The sequence below is a fragment of the Sparus aurata genome, chromosome 1 (assembly GCF_900880675.1).
Source record: "Sparus aurata chromosome 1, fSpaAur1.1, whole genome shotgun sequence".
Lineage (NCBI taxonomy): Eukaryota > Metazoa > Chordata > Actinopteri > Spariformes > Sparidae > Sparus > Sparus aurata.
This window is the reverse complement of record NC_044187.1, coordinates 10,418,788-10,434,628: the sequence shown is the minus strand read 5'-3', so window position 1 is coordinate 10,434,628 and position 15,841 is coordinate 10,418,788. Positions and strand designations below refer to the sequence as shown.

The window sequence follows — 15,841 nt, the reverse complement described above, 5'->3', positions numbered from 1 at the left end:
GTCCTGTAACAATTTCGTTTGGGAGGTGCACATAGGTGTGTCGGGGCAGAGTGGTGCTCCAATTGGGCCATTGCTACAGCATTGGTTCCTATTAAAGCATGACTGGTGTTTCTAGCTTGCTGTGCTGTAGTGTAAGTGTGGTTAAATGGATTAAGATGCTGTTAAAGTCGTTACTAATCCGTGATGACAATCTACATCTGCGGGAAAATTTCCATCAGACCAGGGAGGGGCCCTGCAGTTTGGGTGTAGTCTCTTTATTTCTCTATTCTGTTGGTGTTTGGGAATAATTAGACAACAATTCACTCAGGTCTTGTAGGTTTATTTACTTCCTCAATATGCAGTGAATCATTATGGTGTTCAGTCTAAACCTGTTCAGGTGCGTACATGAATGATGGCCGTGCCAAAGAGTATTAAATCAGAATTTCTCTTCCTGGTCTTTTCTCTGCCTTATCTGGTTCAACTTGTTCTTGAGCTCACCTTTGCCCCTTGCTTTTACTTTTGTGGACTTGACAACATAATTTTGTGTGTTGCTGTCCTGTTTATCACACTCATTCACACACTCATCCAATTCCCATTCTTCATCTCCATGCAGTGTGCTCAGGTGGGTTTCTCGATGGCTTCCTGAAGGTCATGTGATAAATTGAAGCATTGTTATTGGTTCCTTATGGTCTTCTGGCTCTTTTAAAGTATTGCACCATGCAAAGGGATGCATTGTGGAGATGTGACAGGCCAAAAATGGGTTTGTTGCCCGAGGACATCACGGTACCATAGAGGGTAAACTGTGATTGTTTAAATCTTTTATTTATAAATCTGCTAAGTAGCTCTTCTGGCCCCCCTTCTTGTGGTTGGTCCTGCTGCTGCAGCTCTGTGTTCTTGGTCTCGTAGCACGCCATCGTCCGCTATGTCAATTTCACCCGGCACAACGTGTAATTCAACAAGTGCTCATGAAATGGTCCATGACACAAAGCGCTGGATGGCTTTCTCTCTGAGTTTCATCTTCTGAAGACCAGGGGTTTAGAGGTCGGGGGACGCAGGGGAACGGCGTTCCCCCAGTCTTTTTGGCGAGATTTCTTTTTTTTTTTTGGCAAGAATTTTTTTTTTTTTTTTTGTCTAATACATTATTTTAAACATTGCCTTTGTTATCATTTTCGCTATAGTAATGCGTCGAATAATGTAATAATACATACTGCAATTTACAAATATTAATAAAATAGGCTATGTATTGTGTCACGGCCGGCACGGTCACGGCAGGATTTGAAGCCTGTGTGAGGTGGCAGTGCCTAAATGAGATAGGAGAGAAGCAGCGCCGTCTCCTATTTGCAATGCCATACATCTATACTTCAAGCATTCATGCAATTGTTAGGACTATAATTCGTCACTTTTTGCCGTGGGGCCAAAATGTGCATAATTTTGAATCTGTGTGTCGAGAAGCGCCATGTGTGTATGTGTGTGTGTGTGTGCAGGGCCGTAGTCACCATTGAGGACACCAAGGTCATGTCCTCGGTATTTTTTTCCTTAAGTTTCTTTTCATTAAAACCAAAAGTAAACACGGTCGCGATGTGACTGCAGGTCTATTTTTAGATCGGCAGTTCAATGGATCAGAGCAAAGATGCAACGTAGGCTGCATCAATCCAAGTTATCATTTGTTGCAGCAAGAAAGGCAGAGAATGATCAGGCAAAGAGGAGGAAGGTGAGAATTGTAATAAGCTAAGAGAATGAGAAAAATAGTGAACTAGCCTACAGATGCAACAGATAGCCAATAGAGATGCTAACCTGTAACCTACTGTAAATGTAGCCGAGGCAAACAAAATGAAAGGACATGCAATGAATCAGAACATTTTAAGGCCATGTTCAGTCACAGTATGAATTATCCATCAATAATATTGTTTGGATGTTTGGATGGATAAATAATAATGTGACTAAACATGGCATTAAACTATTAGGTCATGACTCAGTAGTATACTTGGACTTACTTGATACTTGATTTTAAAAATTCAACAGGATGAGACAGGAGAGAGAGATGAAGAGGTTGAAGGGACAGAGACAGTGGCGGTTCTAGACCAGTTTTAATAGGGGGGCCAGGTTGGGGCCGGCTTTTTGTAAGGGGTACATACAACCCGGAAAAAGGATAAATCCCTCATTCAGACAAAACAGTGTTTACAATTTCAGCAATTTTGATTGGGTAGTAAACTGCAGAGACACTTTATTCCTGCCTTTCCCTTCAGTACAAAACCATTGCAAGAAATCTGTCATTGTATTATTGATGCAGACTCCCTGTCAGGGGGACCACAGGGGGGTCCAGACTCAGAGTTACGGGGGCACTGGCCCCTGTTGGCCCCCCCCCTAGAACCGCCCCTGGGAGGAGAGGAGAGAGAAAGAGCAGGAGAAGGATCCAGTGAGCTGTGGAGTCAGGTCCATTATCAGCCCATGACCAGCTACATACAAAGGCCAGGGGGAGGGGGGGAGTTCCCCCAGTGATAAAATCCCCACTACACTACTGCTGAAGACCAAACATGCTTGTCGTCTTGTTTCGTTTCGTCCGCCATATTCGTGTACTTTCACTTATCTGGGACCATATTCTTGTCTCGTTGTGTTCGGCTCTTGGGACATCATGGCGACGGGCCGTCGTGTTGCTGAGCGAGTTGTTTTACTTAATGTAGTGGCTATCTTATGTTTTTTTCTTCATTCCTCATTTCTTATTCTTTTAACCACTCATGAGAAATGACGTGAGACCGTTTTACTCGTTCAGCTGGCTGGATGCCGACACAGAAAAAAACCGACTAAAACGACTGTGCCGCTCTGCCATATTCTCGTTTATTCAACACGTTCTTAACAACAACTTCACTTCCTGCTTTCTCTACCATAGGTGCATGGGACATCAACGGCAACACAGATAGCTCAAAACTCAAAGCACACTCAAACTTATTTCTCCAACAAAACATCAGCCTAAATCAGTGCAAATAACTAATCAATAATAAATGGTGCTTACACCCCCATTGGGCCATTGCTACAGCATTGGTTTCTCTGTTATGAAAGCGTGACTGGTGTTTCTAGCTTGCTGTGCTGTAGCGTTAGTGTTGTTAAATGAATTAAGATGCTGTTAAAGTCGTTAATTATCCTTGAAGACAATCTACATCAGCTAGAAAATATCCATCAGACCAGGGAGGGGCCCTGCAGTTTGGGTGTAGTCTCTTTATTTCTCGATTCTGTTGGTGTTTGGGAATAATTAGACAACAATTCAATCAGGTCTTGTAGGTTTATTTACTTCCTCTAACAGAAATAGATGCAGTGAATCATTATGGCGTTCAGCCTAAACCTGTTCAGGTGCGTACATGAATGATGGCCGTGCCAAAGAGTATTAAATCAGAATTTCTCTTCCTGGTCTTTGCTCTGCCTTATCTGGTTCATCTTGTTCTTGTCTTGGACTTGAGCTCACTTTTGCCCCTTAATTTTACTTTTGTGGACTTCAGCCCTGACAACATCATTGTGTGCGTCACGTTCATCATGTAACATACCATGGGAACATGAGAAAACCCTGCCTTAATAAACTCAGTCCACTGCATACAATTTAAACGTGTTTTCGCACAATACTTTAATTGAGTTAATAAATGGAATTGTAGATTTAGAAATGTCACAGTTATGGTTAAGGTGTCCTGCAACAGCGTCCTTTGGGAGGTGTACATTGGTGTGTTGGGGCAGGTTGGTGCTCCCATTGGGTCATCCCCCTGTTAAAAAATTAACAAATCACCTACTGATTAAAACAAGTATATCTAAAGATTCATCCCTCTGCAGTTCTCATGAAAGGATAAATAAGCTTTAGAGACAGAAAGTGTTGTTTGTACCAGGCTGTTAACATGTTTACTTCTGCTGTAGAGTTGGACATTTTAACATGGGCTCCTACAGGGACTGGCTTGATTTGGAAGCCAGCCTCAAGTGGCCATTTGAGGAACTGCAGTTTTTGATACTTCCACATAGGCCTCAATTTTAAGAGCTGAATATTGCCATTTAGGCCACATTTACACATAGCTGGGTATTTAGAGAAATTAATATTCTCCCCCCTCCGTTTTCAATAATAACATCGTGCAGACAACATCGCTTTCAAAAAAGCCATTATAACTATGCCAAACCTATGGGCGGCAGTGTAGGGAATCAGAATCCTCAGAATCGACAAAAACAAATAACACAAGCGACTTCCTGTTCCTTTCAAACAAACTGTAAAACATAGGGCGCTCACATGACGTTAAGCATTTTCTGGTGAGTTTGAGAACCTTAAACCCTGTTTCTCCCAGTTGACCTGGCAACACATAACCGGCGTTATCAGAGATCTCCACTTTGGCCAGAGTTTTCAGAAATAATCGTTTTCTGTGATAAAAACTGTGTTTTCATGTAAATGAGAGGCCAAACCGCAGGGAAATATCTGCCTCTTCCCTTGGTGTAAACAGGGCCTTGGTCTTGAACAGCCTCACAGAGCTGCTAGTGAGGCTCTTAGAAGAAAAGTCTGGAAAAAAAATATTTCTACACACTCAGTTTGGGAACCACTGCCTTACAAAATATAGCAAAATGCCCCTACCTACCTAGTGTCTGAATTTTGTTGAGAAGGGTGATGATGTTTTGTATAGCTTTAGAATTTTTCCACATGATAGATGCTTTAATTCTAGATTCCCCCCTCCCCCCTTTTAGCTCTGACATTTGTGCTTTAGATAAAGACACAACTCGTGTTTTCAGAGGCTTTATTTGCATGGGAAGGAACACAATGACAAACATAATGAAAATGTAGTTGAATATTTGAACTCTAAATGATTACCAACAACCACAAAGACATAAACAAAATGTAAAACAAAGCATAACCCCGTCCTGCAAAATTCAAAACTGGATGACTTCAAATTGATACTAAAAAAGGGGTTGACAGCTAAAAACACTCAATTCAAAGTAAAAAGAGACATTTTTTTCAATTTCATGCAGTTTCAAAGCAGTGTCATAATGTGATTTCAGCCCTACTGCAACATATATTGAAAGCAAATATCTATAAAAAACAGCTTGCTCATGACAACTTAAAACAATGTAGTCAACAGATCTGACATCACACGTGAAGCACACCCAGCGGTGTGTTTTTTCCACTATGGAGATGGTCTATAATACTGGCACCTGTTGCCAACGAGGCGACGGTCACAGGTGAGAGTATACTGGACCTCAAAGCCACCTCTGCCTCCCTGGGTTGGACAGGTGAATTTGTGTGTCCCCTGGCTCAGGTACTTTGTACATGATCCCAGGTGGTCATCATATGTCACGTCCTTGTCCCAGACCTCGATCTTCAAACCATAGTTTGTGTGCACCTTCATAAAAACACACACACAAAATAGTTATACAATAGGCCGTACATGACACATTTGTAGACACAGATATAATCCTGTACTTTTTTCAGATACATTAATATAGTCTTTATGAAAATGTTTTAAGTAGTCTAAGAACAAACTCTATGAGTGGTTGGGGCTTATTCCATTGTACAAAAGCAAAGGTGATGGATTTTGTTGTCTGCGACTCAGTTGCTTCATCAGCTAAGTCCATTTACTTATAATAATAATGGGATTAAAGTTATTTTAAGACGATCTGTGATGAGAAGAGTTACTGACATTGCCCAGATTGTAACGAGCGTTCCACCGGGGACAGTTTGACCGGATCCAGTGAGTCCTGTGATAGGCGGAGCCGTACCACATCTTGGCATAACTGTGAATAAAAGCAAACAATGAAAAGCAACTTGCTATTTAATGTTGTAGTTTGATATATCAGCTTCAGATCTCAATTCCTGACCTCGCCGTACTCACCCCTCAGTCTTCCCAGTTAGATCTCCTTTCAGTCTCCAGGCTCTGATGATCGTCACTACCAGGTTTCCCCTCCAGGTCTGTTTAGGACAACAGTTGGGGGCCACGTTTGGAGTATTCCAACCACAATATGGTTGGCTGGGGGACTTCCTCACTGCGTTGTCTTTTTAGTACTGTTCTATGGCAGCCTTCATCCCTTTCTTCTGTGTTTTAGTGCGCACCAGCTCATACATTGGCCTAAGGGAGTACGAAACAATATCTGGGTGGTCCTTAAGACTTTTCAGCCAATTCCTGTAGCCCAGAGAGTCGTTATGAGTGAGAGAAAACTCCCCCAACCAACCACTGCCTCCTGCCACCTCAGTGTAATGTTGGTGGAGACTAGAGCTGTACGAGCTTGAGAAGCCGTGGTTCTGTTGGACTTTCTTGCAATGCTGTCGGTTAGCAGATAATGACAACTTCCCAAGGCCAATAGAGATACCTAGAGATAAACAGGAGTGGACCTAGAGGACAGGACGGGAAATAAAAGCTCTACGTTATGTATCCACAGACAAGTTTGAAACTGTAATGAGTGGAGAGACAATAACATATATTCAGATATGTCCATACAGAGTGTGAGGGGCCACTGAATGGTGTGATGAGTGTGAAAATGATGACAATCGTATGCTGCTGCCTTCAGTTAAACAATAGTATATAATGGGGGTTTGAAAAAGAACATTAATGGTGTAACAATATGTGCTTGTGTTATGTTCACTGTCCAGAATGTGTCAAATGTACCTCACTGGAGGAGAGTCCATTCAGTGTCGACAAACAGGTTCGTGCAGCTGTGACTCGTCTGAGTCGCCCTCCAAGGTCAACCTAGATTAAAAACAATGTTGTGAACAACAGGTGTTATTTTACTTGTGAAATAAGGAAATTACAATTGTGTGTGTGTGTGTGTTTTAACCTGGCGGATGTAGTGTGTGCCATAGGTATATATGAGCTCTCTGTACTGAGCCCTGGTGGAGGAGTTGTAGTGACTCGGCAGTCTGGTCAAATCCTTCCTGAACTTAGAGCTGAGTGGCGGTGTGCTGGACACACGGTAACTAGACACAAAGAGACAGATTTGTTAATTATCCTCCTGACTACCAGGAAAAAAAATATTGTCCAATCACATTTTATTTTTAATTCCCCAATCTTTGTAAGGTAATAAGAATACTGAAAACATTTTCTTTGAAAAAAAAGCTTTTATTTTTGCGATATCCATGTCCATGTTACGACCCTCTAGTAACAGTCCACTACAGTGGACATTGGAATGCCATACATGTGAAACTGAACCTTGATGGCAACCAAGATGCTGCTGAGAATGACTCCCTTTCTTTTCATTTGAAAAAACAGAACAAAGTGGAGGAAATAACTCCAAATGTCCACTACAGAGGACATTTTTAAACACTTAAATACTATGCTAAAATACAGTTAAAAAATTGAGACAAAGTTTTAATGTGTTGTTAAGAGAATTATATAAAATATGCCAACAACATTTCAAGCCAAAATTTGCTCGATAAAAAGTATTATGTGTTTACTTTTCCTCTTCCCATAAAATGTGCTTGCCATTTTCCTAAATGAGGAAGAGAAAGGTACCAAAGCCCCACCCCTTCACATTTGGTATCATTGAAAAGCCCTAAGTGTCCTCTGTAGATAGCAAAAGGAGTTAATTTAGTAGTATAAAGTGGGTGGGAGATATTCAGGTTTAGAATTGTCCTCCACAGAGGACACATTTGAACTACTGGTAGTCAGGAGGATAACTCAACAAACTTGACTGAAAAAACATTGTTTGTGTTGCAAGAAATCTTCACACCCTACCGATAATGGCTGCATGTCACCCTGTGAGTGCTGAAGGAGTAGCGGTCCTCTCTGGCTTTTTGTGAAGCAAACTTGTACCTCCCACATCCAGGCCGGCAGACACAAACTTATCTACATTTATACCAACCTGAGAAATTAAATAAGAAATAAAAGCTTGTGAGCTGCTTGATGTTTACCTGAAATCACCATGATATGACGTATGAATAAACCATTAATTTTCTTTTTCATTTATTTATTTTTTCATTTATTCCGAATATGCAAAATGGAACACGGCTTCCTGATTGCTATTTAACAAATTATTTACACAACATAATATGGAAATGAAGATTTTGAGGAAGCAAAATAATAATGATAAAAAGTAAAACAAATAACATATTCGAAAAGGAGTGAGAAGAAGCATAGCTTGTTAGCTCTCACCCCTTTGTCTAAATGAAATTAATATATATATATATCTACATACACACATACCACCCACATATACATGCTTGTATATATACATATACATACACACAAAAACACACAAACCTACACACACACACACACATACATACATACACACACACACACACACTCTGCCTCTCATCACCATGCCACATCAATTAATAAGTGATAATCACCAATAATCATTAATACCATTATCCATTGTACCCGCTAAATAACATGTGTTTGTACATTTTCTTGAACTGGTTGATATTTGGACTTTGCTTGAGTTCCTCACTTAGGTTGTTCCATAGCTTGACACCAGAAATAGATATACAGAAACTTTTCAAGGTTGTTCGTCTGTTTAATCTTTTAAAATTATGTTCCCCTCTTAATTGATAACCTCCCTCCCGATTTCTAAATAAATTTTGTATATTTTCTGGTAATTGTCTGTTTTTTACCATGTACATGATAATTGCTGTTTGGTAAGATACAATGTCAGTGAATTTCAGTAGTTTTGATTGTATAAAAAGTACAAGTAGTTGACCTTGTGAATAGTCCTTATTGCTCTTTTCTGCAGGATAGTAAGTGACCGTAATGAAGTTTTGTAAGTGTTTCCCCAAATCTCAGCGCAGTAATGTATATATGGCAAGACCAGTGAACAGTACAGTGTGCGAAGAGAATTATGATCCAGTAATTGTTTTGCTTTGTGTATGACTGCAATGCTTCTTGAAACTTTGGACTGAACATGTTTGATGTGTGGTTTCCAACTCAGTCTGTCATCTACTATAACCCCAAGGAGTCTGTTTTCATGCACCCTTTCGATTTCAACCCCATCTAATTCTATTCGCACCTTTGTGTTCCATGTGCATTTTCCAAACAACATGAACTTAGTCTTACTTACATTTAATGATAATTTATTCCAGTCAAACCATGTTTTTAGTTTTTTCATTTCCTTGTTTATAACTGTTTCCACTTGTTTAATGTACCTAGATACTTTACACATATCATTGATATACAGGATGAACAATTTAGGGCCCAATACTGACCCCTGGGGGACCCCGCAAGCAATGTCCAAATATCTCGAGCAGTGATTACCCAACTTTAAAAAACTGTTGCCGTCCTTTCAAGTAACTCTTTATCCAGTCTAATACCAGTCCCCTTATCCCATATTTTTCCAGTTTATTAAAAAGTATGTTATGATTAACTGTATCAAACGCTTTTTTAAGATCGATGAATACTCCTATTGCATGTTTTTTGTTGTCTATTGCATCTGTGATTTCCTCTATTGATTCCATGATTGCCTGTGATGTTGATCTGTTAACCCTAAACCCATACTGACTCTCTGAAAACAATTTGTGTTTTTCCAGAAATGCATCCATTCTACTATTAAAAAGCTTTTCCAATATTTTTGAGAGTTGTGGCAGTATTGAGACAGGTCTATAGTTTGTAAAGTTGTGTTTGCTCCCAGTTTTATATAGCGGTATGACCTTAGCAATTTTCATCTGGTTTGGAAATGTACCAGTTTGAAAAGACAAATTGCAGATGTGTGTTAATGGCTTTGATACCCCTTCGATGACCTGTTTAATTAATGACATATCAATGCCATTGTAATCTGTAGATGTTTTATTTTTACACGTTTTTACTATGTTGATAATTTCATTTTCCTCTATTGCTTTCAGGAACATTGAGTGGGGATTCCTTATTATTAGTTTATCCATGTAGTCTCCATCCGGCCCTGGATTTGAGTTGTTGGTACTTGTTCTGTTTTCTATATACAGTATATTGTACGTGAGATCTTAGAATTTTCAGTTTAATTTGAGGTTTTATGAACCACAATATGGTTGTTTCTCCAAAAAACATTCAGGACAAAGGTGATACTCCAGTGGTCTATCAGTTATAATAATAATGATAATGATAATAATATAGTTTCCTACCTTCCAGTCGTCACTCGCCTGAGAGGTGTAAGTGTCGATCAATGAGCTGCGGACACAATTTACAGGAAGAATTCCCAATTAAAGGTCTTTTATTGTATGTTGTTCATGTTGAAGGGGATTGACACCCACTTTAAGAAAACTGTGTGAGAATGCATTTTGGGTGGTTTGTGTCTAAAATATTACAGATATTAGAAAAGATCTGAGAGGAAACACAAAGGCTGAGTTCTCTTTGCTCTTTAATTTTAGCAGTGACTATTCACTGGCTTGTATTGAGGCATTAGAATGACATTAAAGTATAAAAATGGCTGAAAAACGCATTTACTGATATAATGCTGTATCAGATCATACCTAATGGAGGTGTGTGCACTGCTGTAGAGGTCAGCATTGCATCGACTAAACGCACGCCAATCCACTGCAGAGACTGGCAGCTGAAAAATTAAAGGTGAGAAAACCATGATTAACATAAAGTATAGATAACTGTTGCTGCAGAATTTAATTTTTTCATTTTTATTGTTTATTACTTTCTGCAGGGTGTCGCCTTGAAGAGGGTTGGAGCAGAGATTACAGGTGCCATTTGCGGTGAGGTAAGTCCTCACGTCAATCATGTAGGCGCCCTTACGCTGCAGGGTGACCACGTCAAAGCCCTCCCCCACCAGGTTGTGGCCCGGTACAAATTCAGCAGACTCGCACTGGCTGAGGTTTCCGATTCGACAGGAGAGAACAGGAGAGTAAATATGCACTCTTTTATAAACCCTGTCAAACGATCTGTTTTGTTATTTCTTATTTATTTTCAATTTATTTCCGTTTTTAAGGAAAACACAATTGTGTGAACCCCCCTCTCCCAATTGTAAACTTGGTTGCGCCCATCCTAAGGTATTAAACTGTTCGCCCTCGCGGTGTAATAGCATACTGAAATGGAGCGCACCTCAGTAGCTGAGTCGCTCCCCCATACATGAAAAACCCATTGGTCAAGTTACAGTGATTGACAACCATCAAGCCAATCACAGCCATTTGATCAAACCCACTAGTCCCGGCCGCCCGGGAAAGTAAACAATAACATGCTAGCGGAGCTGCTGTCACTCGCTGCTGCAGACAGCGAACAGAGTGGAGGTATGAAGCTGTTGTTTAACTAGTTAATAATATAGAATTTTGTCTGTAAATAACTTTGTCTTGCTTCGTGGCATGTTAGCTAATATTAAGCAAGCCAGATGGATTAGGCCAAGCCAGGTAAGCCAGGCAAAGTTAATGGTAACTGACATAGTTTTCTAGAAACATTCACTGATTTTGATATCATTCAGCATGATTATGAATGCCAAAAAGGAAGAGGCAGCAGAAGATTGACTTCTTTTTCAAGTCAAATTGTCATGTAAGTGGAGTTATGTGACAGGAGTACATTCATATTCTTGCATTAATGCCATGTAGGTGTTAATTTACGTAATTTAAAGCTGTTTGTTGGAGCTTAATACCTTATTTTCAATGGAGAAAATCTCCTACATAAACTCATCCCTGTTACTGCTCTCATTTGTTACACATGCAGCTCCTCCAGGTAATGTCCAGGTCAGTTCAGAATAGCAGTGCATGTGTGAAAGGGGCTACACTACTGTACATTATACACTGTTATTTATGCACTTACTATTTAGCTAAAGCAAATAAACTAGTAACACAAGCAGAAAAATCAATGTATTAAATTAAAATGATCATCAAGGTCAGCCATTGTTCTTCTGGTAAAATAATGGTATCTGGTCACAGTGTAGGCAGCACAGAGACACAGAGAGAGGGAGAGGCAGGTGAAAGCAGTGGCCAGGCAGGGACATGCTCTGGAAATACAGATGATCAGGTGAGAAAATCTGAATGAGAACTTAAACAGCATGATAACATTAGTTTTGACCTAGGCCTACATGTCAGCAGTAAATAAAACTAGTAACATTGGGCCTGATACTGGCATCTAGGTGAGATATAGAGCAAAACCTTTGAGATAAAAACAGTGATTTTCACTTAATGGGAATTTAAAGAGAAGCTTTATATTGATTCTGTAGGAATCCATGCAATTTCACAGAATATTCCTTTACATGTGAATTCAAATGGTCAGTGTTGTCCTCAAAACTTCTAAATGTGCGAATTTTCATATATAAAATATCATAGAATTGTAGGAAATGTACTTTAAAAAACAAAATTCGGGGGAAGGGCTCTCATTTGGACCCCCCCAATATCTATACCATGGTTACGCCCTTGCATGGGTACATGTACTGTATGCAGTGATGGACAGTAACGGAGTACATTTACTTGAGTACTGTACTTAAGTACATATCCAGAGGATTTGTACTTTACTTGAGTATTAGATTTCTTTGGTACTTATTACTCTTACTTGAATACATTTCCAAGACAAATATTTTTACTTTTACTCGAGTTAATTTGTAGGAAGGCTGAAAAGTACTCGTTACTTTCAGGTCTGCTCTTTTTTTTTTTTTTTTTAAATACTATTGGACACAAGCTGTGTTTGTCAAAGAAGGAAACCTATCACAGTGCACGCTCTCCACTGGGATCTACGTAAAAGCAGAAATACGTCATCCCCCCCACCAAAGTAGCCACGCTCTCGACTGCGGTTGTCAACACAAAACCGCGACAATGGCTGCATCAGATGTAGTTTTTTGTAAAGCAGTGATTCTCAACCAGTGGTCTGGGGACAACATTGGTCTTTGAGGGGGTTCCAGTTCCTAACTTAGCTAAATGATAGAGAGTTAGTTGGACGGTGCAGGTTCATTTGGTTACAGTTTTAATGATTGTTAATAAACATCTGCATCTGCAACATCTGCTGTCCTCCTGTGATCCCATTCATTTTATCTGTTTTTATAGGTGTTTCTGCAGGCTTTATATAACATTGTGGTTCTAAAAGCAAGCACATCAGAGCAGGTGGTTTCAAAGAATTCTCAGAAACGAGTTAAAAGGTCCTTAAATTCATTTAGAAAAAATTATAGTAACTCATTGATGTGAAACATAAGAAATTTACTCTTACTCTTACTTTTACTTAAAGTAAATTTAAAAGCATGTACTTTTGGATACTTAAGTACCTTTAAAAGCAAGTAATTTTTTACTCTTACTCGAGTAACATGTCGACTGAGCTACTTTTACTTGTAACGGAGTAAATTTTGACCAGTAGTATTTGTACTCTTACTCAAGTACTGGGGTCGAGTACTCTGTCCATCTCTGACTGTATGTAGCTTTGGAACAACACAATTATACAACCTGTTTCCTGTCATAGTAAGGACATGAAGCACATGTTTTCAAAATCTTTAATTACATGAGAAGGTCACACAAAATTGACAAAATGAGGATTTGACAGTTATCTAAGTACAAATTGGAGTACAAATGTAAACTGACCCACCACCAAAAAAGCATTACTCACAAAGATCACAGCAGCTGATCATTATTAACTTCATAACAAAATGATTGTGCTCACAGCCCTTTTCTTATATTTGTCAAACCAAACAAAATGGTTTCACAAAATGTTTCACTTTTAAGTAAACATAAGTCAGCATGAGAATTTACCTGTAATTTAGTCTTTAGTTGAAAGGATAATGGAACATTTTACAAATGCAAAAGAGAAAACTGAATATTATGCTGTCTTAATGGTGGTAAAATAAATGTATGAGCCCCTCAACTTGTATCAGTACTTGTGTATCAGTGAACCAGTGTGACACTTAATAAAAGAAAGTAATCTGACATGAGTCACCTGTTTTGTTTGCCAAAGCGTCCTCATTTGCTTTGCCAATCTCTTGACCTGTGTTCTCCTTTGAGAGCATTTTTTTGCTGCTTTTTAAATAGATGGAAACCTTATTTTGATAAATCTAATCAAACATTGCATAATGCAGTAAAGTCAGCGATCTAGTATAGGCAGACAAAATGGTCACACTGGCAGCCTGCCGGCTATGGAAGCAAATTTGTACCCTAATGTAAATTAAAAAGCCCAAATCTACTGTCCTTTAATACCTGTCATAATGTAAATTTGAGCATTAGAGCTCAATAACTCCTAGGTCATGTGACCTATTGGCTCAAAATCAGTGTAGGACAGTAGATTTGGGCTTGCTGTATGATGCACATCTGCTTTATTGCATTTTACTTGCCCTTATAATTTTTATGAATTTTTAATGTAGTTCTCATATTTTACAAAATAAAATCTTAATACATTTAACACTGACGTTTTATTTTGAAAACCGGAAGTTCCCACACGCTCTTGTAAGTTAGCGTTGACTTTCCCATTTACTTCCGTGTGTTTGCCATAAAGTCTGTAATAAGGGCGCACTTAAAATGTTGGAGCGGCTTGCTTGACTACTTGAAAACGAAAGACGGCTGGCGTGACCGCAGTGGATAAATTTGGGCAACAGAGAGGAACCAAAAACAACGTCTGTAACGTTCTCTGATGATTATAATCGATAACTACTCCTCATATGTTCAGTATACAGGTCGGCACCAAATGACAGTTAAATATTTAAAGGGACAGTGTGTAATATATCAAGTATTTAGCGCCATCTAGCTGTGAGGTTCTACATTGCAACTCTCCTTTGCTCACCCCTCCCGTTCTGAAGACGTTGGAGACGTTACGGAAGCTACGGTGGCCCTCACGGACAAGAAACTCATTTTCAAGATATGGACTCTTTCCCACCAGCGTTGAGTATTTCTACTGATTCAAGTAATGAGGTAAAGATTTAGTTAGTTATTGTTATTGTTAGTGACGAGCGCTTTCGCTGAGCTCCCTCTCAGTTCCGCAGTCAAGCTAGCTCTGAGCGAAAACGCGTTTAGCCTTACTAGTAGTACCAAGTAGTGCTTTGTGTCCCTCTCGGCAGTCCATAGTTTATTTAAAACCGGAAAGACATGGCGGCCTCCATAGAGCTTGCCCGTGCCATGTGTATTCAGATAGGTAATTCTTCACTCTGGAGGATAAATCAGATTGTTGGCAGAGGTAATTGTACACCAATGAGGACTTACTTATGAACCAAGACGTTGATTTGAGTTAATAAATTACTTAAATCATTACACACTGTCCCTTTAATCTGTGTCTATAATAACCACATCCTGACATGTAAATGTGACATGTGGGAATAAACAGCACCAACGTTGTTTTTATAAATACAGTGATTTTTGATAAGCTAAGTACTAATAATAACAATCATGGAGACAACAAAGTCTGCAATTCAAGATAAGAAACTACAGCAGCAGTGAGCTATATTTTTACAAGATAGAGGAACATCCTAATCTGGAGAAAGGGTGAGAGAGAAGATCAAATGTGATCTAGACTCAGTAGTTTAAGGTTATCACCGTTAAAGTACCAGTGGAACCGCGAAAGACTAAGAAGTCAGAGAATTAACAGATCAAAACAGAGTGAACGGCAGCTATCCGGTATCAAATCCACAGAGTGAGCAGCCGCGGTGTCCGCTCCTGCTGCCCCAGCCAGCCCCCACACACCGGCCTGTCGCCGGCTCAGCCGCGCGGGAGGAGAGAGACCCCGACTTTTCAGACCCTCTACAGACCGGCTGCTGCAGGTCCTCTGCAGCAGCGGGTCTGAAGAGGGTCTGAAAAGTCGCTAAGTCTAGCGAGAAAGTCGCCAAGTTGGCAACACTGAAGAAGAGAGGCTGCTGACATCACTCTCCTGCGCCGCTTGGGATTGCGAAATTTGGACCTTTTTTGCGGGGGGCGGGCTTGAAAACGAAAAAGCAGTTTTCTTTTTATTTGTGTACCAAAATGAGCAGTCTTGAAGAAGAAAATGAAAATGCAATCTGGATGATTTATTACTAATTTTATTTATGAGTCAAATAATGCAGCTATGACCTT

General features: G+C 39.7%; 1 pseudogene; it reads right to left on the bottom strand.

The window, feature by feature from the left end:
- Positions 1-5,117: 5,117 nt before the first annotated feature.
- LOC115589631 (perforin-1-like) lies at positions 5,118-10,620 on the bottom strand (annotated as a pseudogene).
- Positions 10,621-15,841: the final 5,221 nt, after the last annotated feature.